General features: G+C 51.1%; 5 non-coding genes across 5 annotated transcripts; all 5 read right to left on the bottom strand.

Annotated features, from left to right (window-relative positions):
• Nucleotides 1–7031: 7031 nt before the first annotated feature.
• Nucleotides 7032–7103, bottom strand: trnae-uuc (transfer RNA glutamic acid (anticodon UUC)). Its single transcript has one exon. It is a non-coding gene; the product is annotated as a tRNA-Glu (tRNA).
• Nucleotides 7104–10549: 3446 nt separating this feature from the next.
• On the bottom strand, nt 10550–10621 carry trnae-uuc (transfer RNA glutamic acid (anticodon UUC)). Its single transcript has one exon. It is a non-coding gene; the product is annotated as a tRNA-Glu (tRNA).
• Nucleotides 10622–12942: 2321 nt separating this feature from the next.
• trnae-uuc (transfer RNA glutamic acid (anticodon UUC)) lies at nt 12943–13014 on the bottom strand. Its single transcript has one exon. It is a non-coding gene; the product is annotated as a tRNA-Glu (tRNA).
• A 6478-nt stretch (nt 13015–19492) lies between these two features.
• On the bottom strand, nt 19493–19564 carry trnae-uuc (transfer RNA glutamic acid (anticodon UUC)). The gene has a single exon. It is a non-coding gene; the product is annotated as a tRNA-Glu (tRNA).
• Nucleotides 19565–23678: 4114 nt separating this feature from the next.
• trnae-uuc (transfer RNA glutamic acid (anticodon UUC)) lies at nt 23679–23750 on the bottom strand. The gene has a single exon. It is a non-coding gene; the product is annotated as a tRNA-Glu (tRNA).
• Nucleotides 23751–23821: the final 71 nt, after the last annotated feature.

Here is a 23821-nt window from a genome sequence, read left to right as displayed (position 1 = left end):
AGTTAAAGATGACATATTTCTTTAGTATTTTAAACAAGAAAACTTTTTTATTTCCACCTTTTACAGTTTCAAAGTAACAAAAAAGGAAAAGGGTCCAAAGCAAAAGTTTGGGCACCCTGCATGGTCAGTACTTAGTAACACCCCCTTCGGCAAGTATCACAGCTTGTAAACGCTTTCTGTAGCCAGCTAAGGGTCTTTCAATTCTTGTCTGGGGGATTATCGCCCATTCTTCCTTGCAAAAGGCTTCTAGTTCTGTGAGATTCTTGGGCCGTCTTGCATGCACTGCTCTTTTGAGGTCTATCCACAGATTTTCGGTGATGTTTAGGTCAGGGGACTGTGAGGGCCATGGCAAAACCTTCAGCTTGCGCCTCTTGAGGTAGTCCATTGTTGATTTTGAGGTGTGATTAGGATCATTATCCCGTTGTAGAAGCCATTCTCTTTTCATCTCTGGCTTTTTTACAGACGGTGTGATGTTTGCTTCCAGAATTTGCTGGTATTTAATTGAATTCATTCCTCCATCTACCAGTAAATATTCCCCGTACCACTGGCTGCTACACAAGCCCAAAACATGATCGATCCACCCCCGTGCTTAACAGTTGGAGAGGTGTTCTTTTCATGAGAGGGGGAGGGGAGGGGGGAAGCAGGTGAGCGGGGGGAGAGGGGAGTGGGAAAGTGGGGAGGGCCAGATGGGGAGGCGAGAGTGAAGGTGAAGGGAAAGGGGGAGGGAAGAGGGGGATGGGGAGGGGGAGAGGGGGAGTCGGCCAGGGATCCTGTTCCCTATCACTGACCGGTGACACCTGGGTTAGAGAGAGGGAATCAGCCAGAGCTCCTGCTCCCCATCACTGCCCGGTGACCCCTGGGTCGGAGAGAGGTCACAGACAATCTCTTCAGCCCCGCACAGACAAATCCCACTCCTGAGATCTGAGCACTAGGCTGCTGGCACTGAGGGAGCGCTACACGACAGTGAAGAGGGAGCACCATGCTTTGGGAGGGGTTGTGAAGAGGGAGCGCCACGCTTTGGAAGGCATATTGAGAGTGACAGTAATGAGACAGCGCCTCACTGTGGGTAGGGTGGAGTCAATGATGGGTGGCGATGTCACGGTGGTGGGATGGTGTAGAGGGTGCTTCACTCTGTGTCTGACCCCGGGAGTGTGTGACGGGACAGTGTAGAGGGAGTGTGTGATGGGATGGAGTAAAGGGTGACCCCAGCCATTATCAATATTCTTCAGAGATTGTCTCCCTGACGTCATGGTCAATCAGGACCTGTGACGCGCACCGGCCACTCATCCACCACCTGCCGCCGTAGTTTCTCGTGACTGATCGTGCAGGCTGGCGGAGAGAAGGAGCATCTTACAGCTCCTTTGGTAGAGACGTGCAGGGAGGTGCAGGTAGATGTGGGCAGGCTTGAAAAGGTGTAGGCAGATGTGGGAAGGTGCAGGCAGGCCAGACCGGAGCCAGAATCAGATTTGTAATCACTGACATATAGAATGTCATGGCATTCTGTTGTTCTGTGGAAACAGTACAATAAAAAACTTTTTTGGGAAAAAAAAACTTTTTATTAATTGTTATTTCTCTTGACACTTCAAACCCCATTTGCCAGTTCGGTGCCCGCTCACTATCCTGTCTCTATCCCTCTGTAGCCCCCTCTTCACAGTTACCTTCCCTACCTACCTTAGCATCAAACTGAGTAAGTGCGTGGAGGGTGTCCGAGAGAAGTGGGTGGGGAGTTTACGGCAAAGAATTCATGAGGAATGAAGGTGAACTGTCTACTCTTGGCGTCAGGAATTCGTGTGGTCCTTTGCAATTTTCAGTCCCTGTTTCCATCATAGTCATAGGGAGACACCGCGAGGCCATTCAGCCCATCGATCCCCATCAACCACTCATTTTCAATGCTCCTATATTAATCCCGCGATATCCTGGCCATCACTATTCCCACCCTGCTTTTCTGTAAAAATGCTATTCCTTTTTTTTTCCAATTCTTTCGTCTCCACCATATCTACTTCCAGGACGAGGCTTTCCTTTCCAAGACATCAGAGATGCTCTGATTCCTCGAAGAGCGAGTTTACCTTCCTCCGCCTGCATGGACCTACATCTCCTCCATTTCCCAAACTTCCGCGCATACCCCATCTACTCGCCGTATTAACAAGGATAGGCTTCCTCAGGTCCTCATCTACCACCCCAATGAACCTCCGCATCCAACACATCTTTCTCTGCAACTTTCACCATCTTCAATGGGGTCCGATCACCAGAAACATCTAACCTCCACTCCCCCCACCCCCCACCCCGGCTTTCTGCTTTTCACAGGGATCGCTCCCTCCGCGCTTCCCTTGCCTATTTGTCCCTTCCCACCAATCTCCCTCCTGGCGCATATCCCTGCAAGCGACGGAAATGCTGGATCTACCCATTCGCCTCCGTCCAGGGTCCCAAATTGTCCTGACAGCCCTTCCGGTGCCCCGGACGCGGCCTCCCTCTACATTGCTGAGACCCGACATGAACTGGGGACCGCTTCGTTGAGCACCTCAGCTCCATCCGCGAAAAAAAAGTGGAATTTCCCGGTGGACAAACAATTCAATTCCTAACACGAGGAAATCTGCAGATGCTGGAATTTCAAGCAACACACATCAAAGTTGCTGGTGAACGCAGCAGGCCAGGCAGCATCTCTAGGAAGAGTTACAGTCGACGTTTCGGGCCGAAGATTCCTAACCTCGTTCTCGTTTGGAGAGGTTCGCCCATGGCCTCCTCCTCCGCCACGATGAGGTCACCCTCTGGGTGGAGGAGCAACACCTCATATTCTGTCTAGGTAGCTGCCAACCCAATGGTATAAACATTGAATTCTTCTTCCAGTATTTTATTGCACCCCCCCCCCCCCCGCTTCCATCTCCCACTATTTCCCATACTGGCTTCTTACCTCTTACCCTCACCTGTCTATCACCTACTCTGGCGCCCTCCTTCTTCCCGTTCTCCAATAGTCTGCTCTCCTCTCCAATCAGATTCCTTCTTTCTCAGCCCTTCGCTCTTTCCACCTATCACCTCCTAGCTTCTTACTTCATCCTCAGTCCTCCACCGACCGGACTACACCTACACTTGTCCTCTTTCCATCCTCCTCATCTCTTTACCCCGGAGTCCTCCCCCCTCCCTTTCCTGTTTCCGCCTCCACCAACATCGCCAGCAGCCCATTTCACGCACTCACCACACTCTGCGTAAAAAAAAATACCCCTGACATCGCCTCAGTACCTACTTCCAAGCACCTTAAAAGTGTGTCCTCTCGTGCTAGCCATTTCAGCCCTGGGAAAAGCCTCTGACTATCCACACGATCAATGCCTCTCATCATCTTATACACCTGTATCAGGTCACCCCGATAGATGATCGAATTCACACTGAAATTTGAGAAGGAGCTGTATCAGTATTACACTGGGGTAAAGGAAATTACAAAGGTAACGAGAGAGGAGTTGGTCAGAATTGATTGGAAAAGTACACTGGCATGGATGACGGCAGAGTAGAAATGATGGAATTTCAGGTGGCAATTTGGAACCCACAGGATATGTGCATCCCAAAGAGGAAGAAGTATTCTAAAGACAAGATGACAACCGTGATTAATAAGCGAACTCAAGCCAATATAAAAGTCAAAGACAGGATATATAATAGACCAACAATTAGAGGGAAGTTAGAGGATTGGAAAGCTTTTAAATACCAACAGAAGGCAACTTAAGAAGCCATTAAGAAGGTATAGATGGAAAACGAGAGTAAACTTGCCAATAATATTAAAGACGATATCAAAAGTTTCTTCAGATACTTAACGTGTAAAAGAGAGAGAGAAAATTTTTTGAAGGCTCAAATGCTTCATTTAGCCAGCAACTCAAGAATATTAGTGACGACATTGCTTATTTATCAGAATTATTCGTGAAGTTTAATATAACTAATCTTCGATTGCAAGGGAATGACGTGAAACTCATTTGAAAATCATCTCCGCATTTCTGTCCAATTTAACTCTATTTAAGTGCAACATTTGCCATCGTGGTCTTTTCCAGTTGCCGAGCCTCTCTGAGTTGGAAGAGAAAGAAAGAACATCGGAAGATGATCTTCAAGTATACTATGCTCATCTGGGTGAGTTGCATAAGACTCAGGATCATCTCTTGATCCGAATTCCAGATCAGGTAGTGCATCCATTCTTGAATACTAGTAACGGGGAATTAACCGGGGGGTGGGGGGGGGGATGGAGGAAGATCTGCTATCGCTCCAAAATAGCTTCGAGCTGAAGCCAAGATTTTTTTAAAAATCAAATAAAGACTTTTGGGTGCAGAAAGAAATCTCTGGACGCTGCCCTGCACTGTGGCAAAAAAGTCAAGTTGTTTTATGGCCTTTCCAACAATAAGTCACCGAATCTCTTTCAAAGCAGCGGAACAAACTGGAAATTACTGAACGTGGGGATCTGTGACTCCTTCTGTGTGATATTCTGGCCGATGTTGAGAGCTGTTTGCACTGCACCAAGCCCGTCTATCTCAGAGAAAGGTGAAAAAAGCAATCAAGTGGTGAATAGGTGGACTACTAACGTACACTCTAAAATTTTTGATGCAAGTAGTTTCACCACAATTAAATAAATAAACAATATTCACCAGCAACTTTGATGTGTGTTGCTTGAATTTCCAGCATCTGCAGATTTCCTCGTGTTTGCGTTTTTAAATTCACTACTGCGAAGCCTCTTCTGGTGATGCCTACACTGAAGAAGTTTAAATCTTCTCTTCGACGGGAGTTCAGTGAAACGATCTCTCACTGCTCCCCATCTGTAATTTCTTCTGCTCTTCAACTTTTCGACCACATTTTGACACAGATTCGCTATCTGCCTGACCTCCTGTCCCATGATCCTCTCATATCCCTTTTGCCAATCACCTGTCCAGCCCTTGGCTCCATCCCTCCCCCTCCTGTCTTCTCCTATCATTTCGGATCTCCCCCTCCCCCTCCCACTTTCAAATCTCTTTCTAGCTCTTCTTTCAGTTAGTCGTGACGAAAGGTCTGGGCCCGAAACGTCGACTCTACCTCTTCCTAGAGATGCTGCCTGGCCTGCTGCGTTCACCAGCAACTTTGATGTGTGTTGCTTGAAACAACATACTTTGTAGCTTTAAATATATTTGAATTTTTGACAATTATTTGACATTGCTTTCAATTTGCTCTTCCCGTTTTCTTTCACTGTTCGCTGCAAATCAAAATTCTGTACAGTTTCACGCCACAAGAATTTGGGGGAACTCAGCAGGTTAGGCAGCTTCCAAGGAAATGAATGAACAGTCGACGTTACGAGCCGCGGGCCCTTCTTCAGGACTGAGAAGGAAAGGGGAAGCAGGCAGAATAGAAAAGGTTGGGGGGGCAGGGTGGAAGGAGACTAGCTGGAAGATGATTGGTGGAGCCAGTTGGGGGGGGGGGGGAGGTCAAGAGCTGGAGATGAAGGAATCTGATAGGAGAGGAGAGTGAAACATGGGAGAAAGGGAGGGAAGAGGGGACCCAGGGGAAAATAATAGGCAGGTGAGAGTGGGGAATAAAGGAGCTGGGTGGTGTGGGGATTTGTTTACCCGAAGGAGAACTCCACGATAACGGCCTGCAGCAGAACCGCCATCCCCCCTGAAATAGGAAAAGAAAGACATTAAAGGTAGAAATTAAGCAGATGAGCTCGAAGGAATCGCTCTTGAAACCCTCTCTACCCTCGGATGCCCAGCCTTTCACTCACTGTCTCCGGGACACCCGGCTGCCTCTGCCTTTCTCATCCTTCAGTCTGAGTCAGGCGTTCAGGAAGCAGGACCTTCGGCCCTCGGACTCATGCCAGCCATCACCCTACCAGTCCAATGCGGCACGTCACGGACACCGGGAAAGCGGACCTCAGAATCAAAGATCCCTCCCGCCCCCGGGATCTCCCTTCCCACCTCTCCCATCGGGCAGAAGATACAACGGCATGAAGGTACGTAACGCATAGGAGCCAATTAGACGATTCGGCCCATCGAGTCTGAACAGCTATTACATCACAGCTGATTTATTATCCATTCTCCTTTCTGCTCCCCACATCCTTCGAACGCCCTTACTAATCAAGAACCATCAATCCCCCCGCTCTAAATACGCTTAATGACTTGTCCTCCGCAGTCGACATTAGCAATGAATACCACGGATACACCCCATTCTGTCCTATTAAACCCAGTGGTATTTGGTGTCCTCTCCCGTATTGGGTGTGACCTTTTTCACGTAGCTACAGTGCCCTCAGGAACACGGGCCGCTCCATCTACATCAGCGGCCTTCCGGAGATGCTGCCTGATTTGCTGAGTTCCTCCGGCATTTTCTGTCTTCTCTTGACATGCACCTTCCCCCGTCCACCGCGCACAGAGCGGCCGCCGGTGAAGATCCACGCGCCAGGGCCAGAGAACGCGGGTGACGGCGGCGGCTCAAAGCGGAGTGACCGTCTGACACCCAACGAGCTCCCTCCTGTGAACTTCCTCCTTATCACTGCTCTGCTGGGGACGTACTACTATTCTGATTGTGAAGACTCTCCCGCGGGGTGAATACTGGCCGGCTTTCCCCCCAGTGGGCTGGCTGAGACGAGAACTGGTGGAGGAGAAACTGAGCGACTTCTTCACTCAGCGGGTGGTGAGAGTGTAGAACAACCTGGTGGCTGCAAGGTAAATTGTAATATTTAAGTAAAGTTAGAACAGATAGACGGAGCGCTATGTTACCCGTGCAGGTAGATGGGACTAGGTAAAACACCAGGCTGCCATTGATTAAACGGGCCGGAAGACCTGGTTCTGTGCTGCTGTGCTCTATAACTGGATGCTGTGAGGAGCCCAGTGGAGTAGGCAGCGTCACTAGTCAAAGGCGAATGGTCGCTGTTCGCATCCCTGAAACTCCTGCCTCCACAGATGCTGCTCGACCCCCTGTACTTTGTTTTTTTTCTTTCGTCTGTAGTTCCTTTTGCACTTTACGGGAATAGAACCCGGTTCGCAACAAAGGCGTTACGCTACGCTGATCGGCGCGTTACTGTGGCGCGCCAAAACGTTTGCTTCCCACACCGGGAGTCGAACCCGGGCCGCCTGGGTGAAAACCAGGAATCCTAACCGCTAGACCATATGGGAGACGCTGGAAGACGACAGCGGGGATATTTCGAAGGGACTTGAGAAGCAACTTGTTCACACTTAGGATGCTGTGTAAATACAACCGGCTGGGTACAAATATCAATGTTTAAAAGACAGTTGAACACGGGTAGGAAAGGCTACGAGGGAGACAGGCCAAAGAGAGGCAAAAACAACTACTTCAGATGGAGAACTTGGTCGGATCCTGCAAGATGGGCCGAATAGCCTGTTCCCGTGTTTTCTGGGACTGTCTTCCTGCTTTATCCTCAAACGCTCTGCATTTCACTCACCGTCTCCGGCTCACCCGGCTCCCTCTGCCTCTCTCACCCTTCACACTCACTCAAGCTTCAAGTGAAGCAAGCCCTTCGGCCCCCCGAATCGATACTAGCCATCACTGAACCAATTCAATCCAGCACATCACAATGGCCAAATTCTGCTCCGGTATGACATGATCTTACGGAATGTCTGTCAGAGGAAGCGGCTGAGGCAAATGCACAGGCAACACCGAAGAGGCACGTTGGACGGATACACAGATAGGAAAGGTGCAGGGTCCGGGCCAAGTACAGACAGATGGGATTCGAGTGGATAGGATTCTTTGTCAGCATGGATGAGGTGAGCCGCATGGCCCGTTTTTCGTGTTTTTCGGAGTGGGAGCAACGGGAAGGGGAGGGGAAAAGGAAGGAAGAGAGAAGGAAGGGGAGTAGGAGGATATGGAACAGAGAGATAGAGGGATGGGGTAGGGAGGTAAGGAAATAGAGAGGGCGAGAGTAAAGAACTTGGGAAGGGAGAAGATGGGACCTGGACATGGAGTGGCCGAGGCTGGAGGAGGGGTGGGGAGAGGAGGAGGGAAATGGAGAGGAGAAAGGTAAATACATTGAGAAGGGAGAGATGGGGGCTGCGGGGGAGAATTAACGGGTGGTGGAAAGTGGTGGGTGAGGTGAGAGGGATGAGTGAGGCGTAAAGAGGTTGGGAGACGGGAGGGTGTGGAAAAGTGGAGCGGTTAGGGGAGTGGAGAAGGAGTGGAAGAAGGGAGTTGAGGTTAAACGCAAAAGCCTCTCTCACCCTTCACACTCAGTCGAGCTTTAAGGAAACAAGACCTTCAGCAAACCGAATCTTTACTAACCATCACTCAACCAGTCCAGTCCAGCAAGTCACAGGGTTCGTGGACTCCGTCTGCACTTCTCGCTGCCCCGGAAAAGCGGACAACATAATCAAAGATCCCTCCTGCCCCGGACATTCTCCCTTCTCCCCTTTCCCATCGGGCAGAAGATACAGAAGCCTGAAAGCACGTCAGTGAGTGCAGTGCCTTACACCGATTCACCGCAGGAACACGCACTGTTCCGTGTCCATCAGCTGTCCGCCATCTTCCGGAACTGCTCCGTGATCTGCTGAGTTCCTCCGGCATTTCATGCGTTGCTCTACCTACTTTCCACAGATTCGCGTTAACCCTTGACACGGACCCTCCGCCACCCACCGCAGACACAGCTCCCGCAGGTGAAGATCGACGTGGCAGAGACGGAGAATGCGGGGGCGGGGGGGGGGGGTATTACCGGTCAGAGCGGAGTGGTCGCCTGTCGCCCTTGCGAATCGCGCACTCCTGCGAAAGTCCTCCTCCTCTCCGCTCTCAAACGGGACGTATGTTTATTCCGAAGGTGGGCCTTCTCGTCCCGAACTCTCTCCCGCGGGGTGAATGTTGACAGGCTTTTTCTCCATCGGGCTGAGTGAGACGAGAACTAGGGGTCTTATGTTAAGGGTGAAAGGTGAAATATTTAACTTGAGGGATTACTTCTTCTCTCGTGGGGTGGAGATGACAGCGGACCAGGTGGATGCAGGTTGCCACGTACCCCGTGACGGGTTAAAGAACCAGCAGAAATGGAAAAACTTTGGAATCTGGTATTGCTATTAACCAATACTATTTATTGATAACTACGGAATTTTGTACTATATGTAACGTTCCGTTATGTTGGCTCGTGAATGTCTAGGGGAAATCCCGCCCAGCACCTGCTTCAAAACTCCCCTCAGGGTCAATTGTCGCCCGAATCAATCACAAACATCAATCATCAGCCAGCACACCCAGTAAATTTTAACACATACACTTTATAGATATTACTAATTCTATAGCATTAATATACATTTGATACAGAGAGGAAAGTAATGGGAAAAAAAAGGCGCCAACACTTATCAAAGTCCAAGTTCTTCGCGCGCTACCGTTGGAGCTCAAGTTCGACGTCAGACGACCACCCGAATTCCGTCGACCCACGGCTCGGGACCACCCGAAGTGATCGACCGGAGCCTCTCCGCACGTCCGCCGTCCTCCTCGTCTCTCCTCCCGACTCCCCGCCAAAACTCAGTCCACAGTCATATCATACAGCATGGCATTCGAAAACAAAACGATACATAACCACCCATTGGCTAATAGAATCTGGTTATCTCATTTAAAGTAAAACAAACTGTTAGCGCAAACTCTCTGCAGCGTTAAAATACAACAAAGCCGCATTCCACAGATTAACATAACAAAATCGCCATTTTAAATGTAACAAAAGAAAGACCCCGTAAAAATAAATTCAGATATATCAAACAGGTTAGCAAAGATTACATTTATATAAGTGTGGAAATATAGGAACCAAGCTTCTTAAATCCTAGGAGTAAATGGATACAGACTTACGGTGATGAGTAAAGTTCAGTTCAGATCGTGGTATAGAGTTGAGTAGTGATAGAGAGAGAAAGGTGTTTAGTTCTTCAGGTAAGCTGATGCCGTCGATCCTTCCGTTGTCCTCCGAAACTTCCAAGTTAGCCAAACTTGACCAACTTCAGAGCACCGTCTTCGAGTGATAGTCTACCAACCCAGGCCAGGAGAGTCCTCCCCCTCTCCGCTCTAAAAGGGACGTACGTCCATTTCGAAGGAAGGCCCTCTGGTCCCAAACTCTGTCCCGCGGGGTGAATGCTGACAGGCTTTTTGTCCATCGGGCTGAGTGAGACGAGAACTAGGGGTCTTATGTGAAGGGTGAAAGATGAAATTTTTAACTTGAGGGATTACTTCTTCTCTCGTGGGGTGGAGATGACAGCGGACCAGGTGGATGTAAGTAACATTTAGGAGAAATTTGGAGAGGTACAAAGGGTGCTGTGTTCCGATGCAGGGGGATGGGATCAGGCAGAACACCAGGCTGCTACTAACTAAATGGGCCGAAGGGTCTGTTTTCTGTGCTGCAGTGCTCTATAACTGGATGCTGAGAGGAACCCAGCCGGTTGGGTAGCGTCAGTAGAATCAAAGACGAATAGTCGACGCCTCTGGTCCCTGCACCTCCTGCCTCCACAGACGCTGCACGAACCCCTGGCTACCTTGGCTTCTTTGCATCTGCAGTCCCTCGTGCCCCTTGCAGTCACACCCCGGGTCGGTGTAATGGCATCACGCTAACCGGCACGTTACTGTGTCGCACCAAAACGTTTGCTTCCCATACCGGGAGTCGAACCCGGGCCGCCTGGGTGAAAACCAGGAATCCTAACCGCTAGACCATATGGGAGAAACTGAAAGACAATAGCGGAGATACTGTGGAAACCAAGTCATTGTGTTATTTTAAGGCAAAGGCTGATATTAGTGGTAGGGAGCGTCGATCAGTAGAAACAGTTGGGCCGGGCCTAGCAGCTAAGCCACACCTGAAGGCCAGGGGTTGGGCGTGGTTTTCAGAGGCTGTTCGAAACACACGCCATTTGGAGCATTTTATAGGTAGTGGGAGCTTATCCCCACTACCACCCCCGGCTATGACAAGCTGGAGAACCAAGGCTGAAAGATTCTTAATTAGTCAGGGCATGAAGGGATAGGGGGCGAAAGCAGGAGATTATGGCTGAGAGGGGAAACGGATCAGCCCAAATGAAATGGCGGAGCCGACTCGATGGGCCAAATGGCCTAATTCTGCTCCGCTATCACATGATCTTATGGAATTTCTTGCCCGAGGAAGCGGCAGCAGCAAATGCACAGGCAACACCGTGAGGCACGTTAGACAGATACTCGGAGAGGAAAGGTGAGGGGTCCGGGCCAAATACAGACACATGGGATTCGAGTGGATGGGCTTCTTCGTCAGCATAGATGAGATGGGCCGCATGGCCTGTCTATCCTGCTATATAGCTCCTGAGTGGGAGAAACGGGACGGGATGGGGGAACGATGGAAGGCAGAAGGAGAGGAGGAGAGTATTGGGCAGGAAGGGAGAGGGATGGGAGAGCGCAGATAGAGAAATAGAGAGGGCGGGAGGAAAGGGTTTGGGAAGGGAGAAGATGGGAAGGGGTGAGGAGAAAGGTAAATACATTGGGAAGGGGAGAGGAGAAAGGTAAATTCATTGGGAAGGGAGAAGATGGGACGAGGAGATGGAGTGGGCGAGGCTGGAGGTGAAGAAAGAAGGGTGGGGTTGGGAGGAGGGAAATGGAGAAGGGAAAGCTAAATACATTAGGAAAGGAGAGATGGCGGCAGCGGTGGAGAATTAATGGGTGGTGGAAAATGGTGGGTGAGGGATGAGTGAGGGGTAAAGGGGTTGGGAAATGGGAGAGTGTGGGAAAGTGGAGAGGGGTAGGGCAGTGGAGAGGGAATGGGAGAAGGGACCGAGGTGAAACGCAGAGGCAGGTGTACGGAGACCAGCATGAGCTGGGGAAGGGACGCGGACTAGAGAGGAGACTCGTAGTTGGAGTGGTGTGGTGGAGGGGTTACTTGGGATGGCGGCAGACGTAAGTGAGTTTCGAGGAGGTCGGGGTGAGGGATGGGCGGGGTGAGTGAGCCCTTTTGACCGTGCTGGTGAGAAAGATGACGAGGAAGAAGTAGAAGACGGGTTTGGTATGATATGGATGCACTGTTCCGGGTCTCATACCCACTCTGTTCTCTGCCTCTTGAGCAATCAGAGTATCGAAGGGACTAGACAGAGTGAACATGGAACGTATGTTTCCAACAGTGGGAGATTCTAAGACCAGGGGGGCACAGATAGAGTGGGTGTGCAGAGGATGTTTCCAATAGTGGGGGAGTCTAGCACCAGAAGACACACCCTCGGAACAGAGGGACGTCCATTTAGGACGGAGATCAGGTGGAATTTCATCATCCAGTGGTTGGTGAATCTGTGGAATTCATTGCCAGAGACATCTGTTGATAGGTTCTTGATTAATAAGGGTTTCAAAGGTTAAGGGGAAAGGCAGGAGAATGCGGTTGAGAGGGATAGTAAATCAGCCATGATGGAATCGCGGAACAAACTCGATGGGCCGGATGGTCTGATTCTGTTCCTATGCCTTATGGTCTTAAAAGATTCAGAACATCCCATCTCAGGATCTTTACAAGGGTGCAATTAATCTGGAGAGAGCGCGGAAATCATTGTGCTTTTCAGGGACTGAAGGTCTGAAGGAGTTATAAGGAGTTGCTGGATTGACTGGGGCTGTTTTCCCTCGAGCGGAGGGGACTGAGGATAAAACCTTACAAAGGTTTATGAATTCACCCATAGATAAAGTGAATTGCCTCAGTCCCTTTTTCTCCGCAGATCACGAGGGTTACCAAGGGAGGGCGTAGGTTTAAAGATTAGCCGGATCTGTCACATGTAGGTCGAGTTACGCAGTGAAATGCGGCATTGACATAAAATCAGACCAGGGAGGTTTCTGCTGGGCCTGGCTGCAAGAGTCGTCACGTTTCGGGCGCCAAGACCGCCTGCCAACAAATTACTAACCCGAACGATGCTCCAAGGAAACCCACGCCGTCACGGCGAGAACGCACAAACTCCTTTCGGGAATCGACCCATGTCGCAGTAAAAGCATTTTATTCTTCTCTCCATGTCACCTGCTGATGGCCGCGCTACAGTGTCGCCCCAAAACGTTTGCTTCCCATACCGGGAGTCGAACCCGGGCCGCCTGGATGAAAACCAGGAATCCTAACCGCTAGACCATATGGGAGACGCTGAAAGGCGATACTGGAGATACTGTGGTGACCGAGTCATTGGGTTATTGAAGGCAAAGGCTGATGTTAGTGGTAGGGAGCGTCGATCAGTAGAAACAGTTCGGCCGGGCCTAGCAGCTAAGCCACACGTGAAGGCCAGGGGTTGGCTTGGTTGTCAGAGGCTGTTCAAGACACACGCTCTTTGGAGCACTTTATAGGTAGTGGGAGCTAATCCCCACTGCCACCCCCGTTTGTGACAATCTGAAGAACCAAGGCTGAAAGATTCTTGATTAGTCAGGCCATGAAGGCATAGGGGGTGAAAGCAGGAGATTGGGGTTGAGAGGGGAAACGGATCAGCCCTGATGAAATGGCGGAACGGAATCGATGGACCAAATGGCCTAATTCTGCTCCGCTATCACATGATCTGATGGAATTTCTTGCCCAAGGAAGCGGCAGCAGCAAATGCACAGGCAACACCGTGAAGGCACGTTAGACAGATACTCGGAGAGGAAAGGTGAGGGGTCCGGGCCAAATACAGACACATGGGATTCGAGTGGATGGGCTTCTTCGTCAGCATGGATGAAATGGGCCGCATGGCCTGTCTTTCCTGCTATATAGCTCCTGAGTGGGAGCAACGGGACGGGATGGGGGAACGATGGAAGGCAGAAGGGGAGGAGGAGGGTATTGGGCCGGGAGATAGAGGGATGGGATAGCGCAGATAGAGAAATAGAGAGGGCGGGAGGAAAGGGTTTGGGAAGGGGAGAGGAGAAAGGTATATACATTGGGAAGGGAGAAGATGGGAAGGGGAGAGGAGAAAGGTAAGTACATTGGGAACGGAGAAGATAGGACAGGGAGATGGAGTGGGCAAGGCTGGAGGTGAAGAAAGAGGGGTGGGGAGGGGAGCAGGGAAATGGAGAGGGGAAAGCTAAATACATTGGGAAGGGAGAGATGGAGGCAGCGGTGGAGAATTAATGGGTGGTGGAAAATGGTGGGTGAGGGATGAGTGAGGGGAGACTAGGACCAGAGGGCACAGCCTCGGAACAGAGGGACGTCCATTTAGAACGGAGATGAGGAGGAATTTCATCAGCCAGTGGCTGGTGAATCTGTAGAATTCATTGCCACAGACGTCTGTTGATAGTTTCTTGATTAATAAGGGGGTCAAAGTTTATAGACTATATGGGAGACGCTGAAAGGGGATAGCGGGGATACTGTGGAGACCAGGTGATTCGGTTATTTAAGGCAAAGGCTGATGTTAGTGGTAGGGAGCGTCGATCTGTAGGAACAGTTGGGCCGTGCTTAGCAACTAAGCCACACCTGAAGGCCAATGGTTGGACTTGGTTGTTAGAGACTGTTAGAGACGCACGCCAATTGGAACACTTTATAGGCAGTGGGAGCTTATTCCCACTATCACCACCGACCCCCGCCCCTTCCCCCCCCCCCCCCATCGGCTATGGCAACCTTAAGAACTTTGGACAGATACACGGATAGGAAAGGTGAGGGGCCCGGGCCAATGCAGACACATGGGATTCGAGTGGATAGCATTCTTTGTCAAAATGGATGAGATGGGCCGCACGGCCTATTTTCCTACTATTATAGATCCGGAGAAGGAGCAAACTTGAAGGGGAAGGGAAAAGATGGAAGGGAGAAGGAAGGAGAGGAGGAGAGGGCTGAGAGAGAGTGGGGTGCGATGGGCCGCATGGGGAGTGGGGAGGGATTGGGAGAGGGGAACTAAGGTCAAACGCAAAGGTCAAACGGAGAGCTGCCGTGAGCTGGGGAGGGGACGCGGACTAGAGAGGAGAGCGCGTAGGTTGGTGTGGTGGAGGGGGGAGGGGCTACTTGGGATGGCGGCAGAGGCAGGTTAAGATTCGCGAAAGTCGGGGTGAGGGTTGGGCTGGGGTGATTGTGCCCTTTGAGACGTGGTGGTGAGGAAGGTGATGACGAAGAAGTAGAAGGCGAGTTTGGTGTGGGTGTGATCTGGACACACTGCCCCGGGTCTCATACCCACTCTGTTCTCTGCTCCTTGAGCTTTCAGAGTATTGAAAGGACTAGATCGAGTAAACATGGAGCAGATGTTTCCAATAGTGGGGGAGTCTAGGACCAGAGGGCACAGATAGAGTGGATTTGGTGAGGATGTTTCCTATAGTGGGTGAGTCTAGGAACAGGGGGCTCAGACTCAGAACAGAGGGACGTCCATTTAGAACGGAGAGGAGGAGGAATTTCATCAGCCAGTGGCTGGTGAATCTGTAGAATTCATTGCCACAGACGTCTGTTGTTAGTTTCTTGATTAATAAGGGGGTCAAAGTTTAAGGGGAAAGGTAGGAGAATGGGGTTGAGAGGTTTACTAAATCAGCCATGATGGAATCGCTGAACAGACTCGATGGGCCGGGTGGTCTGATTTGGTTCCTATGTCTTATGGTCTTAAACGATTCAGAACATCACATCTCAGAATTCTTGTAAGGATGCAATCAATCCGGAGAGAGCGCGAACACCATTGAGCGTTTCAGGGACTGAAGATCTGCCGTGATAAGGAGCGGCTGGATTGTCGGGCTGTTTTTCCTCGAGCGGAGTCGACTGACGGAGGAACCTTATAGAGATCTATAAATTCACCCGTAGATAAAGTGAATTGTCTCGGTCCCATTTTCACCACAGATCACGATGGTTTCCAGGAGAGGGCGTAGGGTTAAAGATTGGCTGAATCTGTCCCATGTTGGTCGCATCACGCAGTGAAAGGCGGCATTGTCGTCAAATCAGATCAGGGAGGTTTCTGCTGGGCCTGGCTGCAAGCGTCCTCACGTGTCGGGCGCCAAGACCGCCTGCCAACAATTTACTAACCCGAACGATGCTCCAAGGAAACCCACGCGGTCACGGCGAGAACGCACAAACTCCTTTCGGGAATCGAACCGGGTTCTCAGTACAGTAATGGCATTTTATTCTCCGTCGCCAGGTCACCTGCGAACGGCCACGCTACCGTGTCGCCCTAAAACATTTGCTTCCCATACCGGGAGTCGAACCCGGGTCGCCGGGGTGAAAACCAGAAATCCTAACCGCTAGTCTATATGGGAGACGCTGAAAGGGGATAGCGGGATACTGTGGAGACCAGGTCATTCGGTTACTTAAGGCAAAGGCTGATATTAGTGGTAGGGAGCGTCGATCAGTAGAAACAGTTGGGCCGTGCCTAGCAACTAAGCCATACCTGAAGGCCAAGGGTTGGACTTGGTTGTTAGAGACTGTTAGAGACGCACGCCAATTGGAACACTTTATAGGCAGTGGGAGCTTATCCCCACTATCACCACCGACCCCCGCCCGCCTCGCCCCCCGGCTATGGCAACCTTAAGAAATTTGGACAGATACACGGTTAGGAAAGGTGAGGGTGCCCGGGCCAAATACAGACACATGGGATTCGAGTGGATAGTATTCTTTGTCAGCATGGATGAGATGGGCCGCACGGCCTATTTTCCTACTATTATATTTCCGGAGAAGGAGCAAGGAGAAGGGGAGGGAAAAAGATGGAAGGGAGAAGGAAGGAGAGGAGGAGAGGGCTGAGAGAGAGAGGGGTGAGATGGGCCGCATGGGGAGTTGGGAGGAATTGGATGAGAGGAACTAAGGTCAAACGCAAAGGTCAAACGGAGAGCGGCCGTGAGCTGGGGAAGGGGCGCGGACTAGAGAGGAGAGCGCGTAGGTTGGTGTGGTGGAGGGGGGAGGGGCTACTTGGGATGGCGGCAGAGGCAGGTTAAGGTTCGAGAAAGTCGGGTGAGGGTTGGGCTGGGGTGATTGTGCCCTTTGAGACGTGGTGGTGAGGAATGTGATGAGGAAGAAATAGAAGGCGAATTTGGTGTGGGTGTGATATGGACACACTGTCCCGGGTCTCATACCCACTCTGTTCTCTGCCCCTTGAGCTTTCAGTGTATTGAAAGGACTAGATAGCGTAAACATGGAGCAGATGTTTCCAATAGTGGGGGAGTCTAGGACCAGAGGGCACAGATAGAGTGGATGAGGAGAGGATATTTCCAGTAGAGTGGGTACCTAGGACCAGAGGGCACAGATAGAGTGGATGTGGTGAGGATGTTTCCTATAGTGGGTTAGTCTACGGACAGAGGGCTCAGACTCAGAACAGAGGGACGTCCATTTAGAACGGAGATGAGATGGAATTTCTTCAGCCAATGGCAGGTAAATCTGTAGAATCAGACGGCTGTTGATAGGTTCTTCATTAATAAGGCTGTCAAAGGTTAATGGGAAATGCAGGAGAACGGGGTTGAGAGGGATAGTAAATCAACCATGATGGAATGGCAGAGCAAACTCGATGGGCGCAATGGTCTGATTCTGTTCCTATGCCTTATGGTCTCAAAAGATTAAGAACATCGCATCTCGGAATCCTTGCAAGGTTGCAATCAATCTGGAGAGAGCGTGGAAACCATTGGGCGTTTCAAGGACTGAAGGTCTGAAGTGATAAGGAGCAGGAGATTGGGGTTGAGAGGGTAAACGGAACAGCCCTGATGAAATGGCGCAGTCGACTCGATGGGCCAGATAGCCTAATTCTGCTCCGCTATCACATGATCTTATGGAATTTCTTGCCCGAGGAAGCGGCAGCAGCAAATGCACAGGCAACACCGTGAAGGCACGTTAGAAAGATACTCGGAGAGGAAAGGTGAGGGGTTCGGGCCAAATACAGACACATGGGATTCGAGTGGATGGGCTTCTTCGTCAGCATGGATGAGATGGGCCGCATGGCCTGTCTTTCCTGCTATATAGCTCCTGAGTGGGAGCAACGGGACGGGGTGGGGGAACGATGGAAAGCAGAAGGGGAGGAGGAGGGTATTGGGCAGGGAGGGAGAGGGATGGGATAGCGGAGATAGAGAAATACAGAGGGCGGGAGGAAAGGGTTTGGGAAGGGAGAAGATGGGAAGGGGAGAGGAGAAAGGTAAATACATTGGGAAAGGAGAAGATGGGACCCGGAGATGGAGTGGGCGAGTTGGAGGTGAAGAAAGAGGGGTGGGGAGGGGAGGAGGGAAATGGAGAGGGGAAGGCTAAACACATTGGAAAAGGAGAGATGGCGGCAGCGTTGGAGAATTAATGGGAGGTGGAAAATGGTGGGTGAGGGATGAGTGAGGGGTACAGAGGTTGGGAGACGGGAGGGTTTGGGAAACTGGAGAAGGGTAGGGCAGTGGAGAGGGAATGGGAGAAGGGACCGAGGTGAAACGCAAAGGCAGGTGTACGGAGACCGGCATGAGCTGGGGAAGGGACGCGGACTAGAGAGGAAACTCGTAGTTGGAGTGGTGTGGTGGAGGGGTTACTTGGGATGGAGGCAGAGGCAGGGTGAGTTTCGAGGAGGTCGGGGTGAGGGATGGGCGCGGTGAGTGAGCCCTTTTGACCTTGCTGGTGAGAAAGATGATGAGGAAGAAGTAGAAGACGGGTTTGATATGATATGCACACACTGTCCCGGGTCTCATACCCACTATGTTCTCTGCGACTTGAGTAATCAGAGTATTGAAGGGACTAGACAGAGTGAAGATGGAGCGGATGTTTCCAACAGTGGGAGATTCTAGGACCAAGAGGCACAGATAGAGTGGGTGTGGAGTGGATGTTTCCAATAGTGGGAGATTCTAGGACCAGGAGGCACAGATAGAGTGGGTGTGGAGAGGATGTTTCCAATAGTCGGGGAGTCTACCACCAGAGGGCACAGCCTCGGAACAGAGGAACGTCCATTTAGAATGGAGATGAGGAGGAATTTCATCATCCAGTGGCTGGTGAATCTGTGGACTTCATTGCCACAGACGTCTGTTGATAGTTTCTTGATTAATAAGGATTTCAAAGTTTAAGCGGAAAGGCAGGAGAATGCGGTTAAGAGGGTTAGTAAATCAGCCATGATGGAATCGCGGAACAGACTCGATGGGCCGGATGGTCTGATTCTGTTCCTATGTCTTATTTTCTGAAAAGATTCAGAACATCCCATCTTAGGATCTTTGCAAAGGTGCAATTAATCTGGAGAGAGCGCGGAAATCATTGGGCTTTTCAGGGACAGAAGTTCTGAAGGAGTTATAAGGAGTAGTTGGATTGTCTGTGGCTGTTTTCCCTCGAGCGGAGGAGATTGACGATAAAATTACAGAGGCTTATAAATTCACACATAGATAAAGTTAATTGTCTCAGTCCCTTTTTCTCCGCAGATCACGAGGGTTTCCAAGGGAGGGCGTAGTTTTAAAGATTGGCCGGATCTGTCACATGTAGGTCGAATTACGCAGTGAAATGCGGCATTGAAATAAAATCAGGCCAGGGAGGTTTCTGCTGGGCCTGGCTGCAAGAGTCGTCACGTTTCGGGCGCCAAGACCGCCTGCCAACAATTTACTAACCCGAACGATACTCCAAGGAAACACACGAGGGCACGGCGAGAACGCACAAACTCCTTTCGGAAATCGACCCATGTCGCAGTAATGGCACTTTATTCTTCTCTCCATGTCACCTGCTGATGGCCACGCTACCGTGTCGCCCCAAAACGTTTGCTTCCCATACCGGGGGTCGAACCCGGGCCGCCTGGATGAAAACCAGGAATCCTAACCGCTAGACCATATGAGAGACGCTGAAAGGCGATACTGGAGATACTGTGGAGACCGAGCCATTGGGTTATTTAAGGCAAAGGCTGATATCAGTGGTAGGGAGCCTCGATCAGTAGAAACAGTTCGGCCGGGCCTAGCAGCTAAGCCACACGTGAAGGCCAGGGGTTGGCTTGGTTGTCAGAGGCAGTTCAAGACATTCGCTCTTTGAAGCACTTTATAGGTAGTGGGAGCTAATCCCCACTACCACCCCCGTTTGTGACAATCTGAAGAAGCAAGGCTGAAAGATTCCTGATTAGTCAGGGCATGAAGGGATAGGGGGCGAAACAGGAGTTTGGGGTTGAGAGGGGAAACGGAGCAGCCCTGATGAAATGGCGGAACCGACTCGATGGGCCAAATGGCCTTATTCTGCTCTGCTATCACATGCTCTTCTGGAATGTCTTGCCCGAGGAAACGGCAGCAGCAAATGCACAGGCAACACCGTGTAGGCACGTTAGGCAGATACTCGGAGAGGAAAGGTGGGTCCGCGCCAAATACAGACACATGGGATTCGAGTGGATGGGCTTCTTCGTCAGCATGGATGAGATGGGCCGCATGGCCTGTCTTTCCTGCTATATAGCTCCCGAGTGGGAGCAACGGGACGGGATGGGGGAACGATGGAAGGCAGAAGGGGAGGAGGAGGGTATTGGGCAGGGAGACAGAGAGATGGGATAGCGGAGATAGAAAAATAGAGAGGGCGGGAGGAAAGAGTTTGGGAAGAGAGAAGATGGGAAGGGGAGAGGAGAAAGGTAATTACATTGGGAAGGGAGAAGATGGGACAAGGAGATAGAGTGGGCGAGGCTGGAGGTGAAGAAAGAGGGATGGGGAGGGGAGGAGGGAAATGGAGAGGGTAAAGCTAAGTACATTGGGAAAGGAGAGATGGCGGCAGCGGTGGAGAATTAATGGGTGGTGGAAAATGGTGGGTGAGGGAGGGTGTGGGAAAGTGGAGAGGGGTAGGGCAGTGGAGAGGAAATGGGAGATGGGACCGAGGTGAACCGCAAAGGCGGGTGCACGGAGACCGGCATGAGCTGGGGAACGGACGCGGACTAGAGAGGAGACTCGTAGTTGGAGTGGTGTGTCGGAGGGGTTACTTGGGATGGCGGCAGAGGTAGAGTGAGTTTCGAGGAGGTCAGGGTGTGGGATGGGCGGGCTGAGTGAGCCCTTTTGACCGTGCTGGTGAGAAAGATGATGAGGAAGAAGTAGAAGGCGAGTTTGGTGTGATATGGCCACACTGTCCCAGGTCTCATACCCACTCTGTTCTCTGCCTCTTGAGCAATCAGATTATTGAAGGGACTAGACAGAGTGAACATGGAGCGGATATTTCCAATAGTGGGAGATTCTATGACCAGGAGGCACAGATAGAGTGGGTGTGGAGCGGATGTTTCCAATAGTCTGGGAGTCTAGGACCAGAGGGCACAGCCTCGGAACAGAGCGACGTCCATTTAGAACGGAGATGAGGAGGAATTTCATCAGCCAGTGGCTGGTGAATCTGTAGAATTCATTGCCACGGACGTCTGTTGTTAGTTTCTTGATTAATAAGGGGGTCAAAGTTTAAGGGGAAAGGTAGGAGAATGGGGTTGAGAGGTTTAATAAATCAGCCATGATGGAATCGCTGAACAGACTCGATGGACCGGGTGGTCTGATTCTGTTCCTATGTCTTATGGTGTTAAAAGATTCAGAACATCACATCTCAGAATCCTTGTAAGCATGCAATCAATCCGGAGAGAGCGCGAACACCATTGAGCGTTTCAGGGACTGAAGGTCTGCCGTGATAAGGAGCGGCTGGATTGTCGGGCTGTTTTTCCTCCAGCGGAGTCGACTGACGGAGGAACCTTATAGAGAGCTATAAATTCACCCGTAGATAAAGTGAATTGTCTCAGTCCCATTTTCACCACAGATCACGATGGTTTCCAAGAGGGGGCGTAGGTTTAAAGATTGGCTGAATCTGTCCCATGTAGGTCGCATCACGCAGTGAAAGGCGGCATTGTCGTCAAATCAGACCAGGGAGGTTTCTGCTGGGCCTGGCTGCAAGCGTCCTCACGTGTCGGGCGCCAAGACCGCCTGCCAACAATTTACTAACCCGAACGATGCTCCAAGGAAACCCACGCAGTCACAACGAGAACGCACAAACTCCTTTCGGGAATCGAACCGGGTTCGCAGTACAGTAATGGCATTTTATTCTCCGTCGCCAGGTCACCTGCGAACGGCCACGCTACCGTGTCTCCCTAAAACATTTGCTTCCCATACCGGGAGTCGAACCCGGCCGCCTGGGTGAAAACCAGAAATCGTAACCGCTAGACTTTCTGGGAGACGCTGAAAGGGAATAGCATGGATACTGTGGAGACCAGGTCATTCGGTTATTTAAGGCAAAGGCTGATATGAGTGGTAAGGAGCGTCGATCAGTAGAATAGTTGGGCCGTGCCTAGCAACTAAGCCACACCTGAAGGCCAAGCGCTGGACTTGGTTGTTAGAGACTGTCAGAGACGCACGCCAATTGGAACACTTTATAGGCAGTGGGAGTTTATCCCCACTATCACCACCGACCCCCGCCCGCCCCCCCCCCCTCCGGCTATGGCAACCTTAAGAACTTTGGACAGATACACAGATAGGAAAGGTGAGGGTGCCCGGGCCAAATACAGACACATGGGATTCGAGTGGATAGCATTCTTTGTCAGCACGGATGAGATGGGCCGCACGGCCTATTTTCCTACTATTATAGTTCCGGAGAAGGAGCAACGGGAAGGAGAGGGGAAAAGATGGAAGGGAGAAGGAAGGAGAGGAGGAGAGGGCTGAGAGAGAGTGGGGTGAGATGGGCCGCATAGGGAGTGGGGAGGGATTGGGAGAGGGGAACTAAGGTCAAACGCAAAGGTCAAACGGAGAGCGGCCGTGAGCTGGGGAGGGGACGCGGACTAGAGAGGAGAGCGCGTAGGTTGGTGTGGTGGAGGGTGGAGGGGCTACTTGGGATGGCGGCAGAGGCAGGTTAGGGTTCGAGAAAGTCGGGGTGAGGGTTGGGTTGGGGTGATTGTGCCCTTTGAGACGTGGTGGTGAGGAAGGTGATGACGAAGAAGTAGAAGGCGGGTTTGGTGTGAGTGTGATATGGACGCACTGTCCCGGGTCTCATACCCACTCTGTTCTCTGCCCCTTGAGCTTTCAGAGTATTCAAAGGACTAGATAGAGTAAACATGGAGCAGATATTTCCAATAGTGGGGGAGTCTAGGATCAGAGGGCACAGATAGAGTGGATGTGGTGAGGATGTTTCCTATAGTGCGGGAGTCTAGGAACAGGGGGCTCAGACTCAGAACAGAGGGACGTCCATTTAGAACTGAGATGAGGTGGATTTTCTTCAGCCAATGGCAGGTAACTCTGTGGAATCAGACGGCTGTTGATGGGTTCTTCATTAATAAGGGTGTCAAAGGTTAATGGGAAATGCAGGAGAATGCGGTTGAGACGGATAGTAAATCAACCATGATGGAATGGCAGAGCAAACTCGATGGGCGCAATGGTCTGATTCTGTTCCTATGTCTTATGGTCTCAAAAGATTAAGAACATCGCATCTCGGAATCCTTGCAAGGATGCAATCAATCTGGAGAGAGCGCGGAAACCATTGGGCGTTTCAAGGACTGAAGGTCTGAAGTGATAAGGAGCGGCTGGATTGTCGGCGCAGTTTTCCCTCGAGCGGAGGAGAGTGGGGAAGAACCTTATAGAGATTTATAAATTCACCCATAGATAAAGTGAGTTGTCTGAGTCCCATTTTCTCCACAGATCACGAGGGCTTCCAAGAGAGGGCGTAGATATAAAGATTAGCCGGATCTGTCACATGTAGGTCGAATTACGCAGTGAATGGTGGCATTGACATAAAATGAGACCAGGAAGGAGTCTGCTGGGCCTGGCTGCAGGAATCGTCATGTTCCGGGTGCCAGGACCGCCTGCCAACAATTTCTTATCCCGAACGATGCTCGAAGGAAACCCACGCGGTCACGGCGAGAACGCACATACTCCTTTCGGGAATCAACCCATGTCGCAGTGATGGCATTTTATTCTCCTCCCCATGTCACCTGCTGATGGCCACGCTACCGTGTCGCCCCAAAACGCTTTGTATCCCACATCGGGAGTCGAACCCGGGCCGCCTGGATGAAAACCAGGAATCCTAACCGCTAGACCATATGGGAGACGCTGAAAGACGATAGCGGAGATACATCGAATGGATTTGAGAGGCAACTTCTTCATACAGAGGGCGGTG

The sequence above is a fragment of the Mobula birostris genome, chromosome 28 (assembly GCF_030028105.1).
Source record: "Mobula birostris isolate sMobBir1 chromosome 28, sMobBir1.hap1, whole genome shotgun sequence".
NCBI lineage: Eukaryota > Metazoa > Chordata > Chondrichthyes > Myliobatiformes > Myliobatidae > Mobula > Mobula birostris.
The sequence above is the reverse complement of the archived record's forward strand: the minus strand, read 5'-3'. Positions and strand labels throughout refer to the sequence as shown.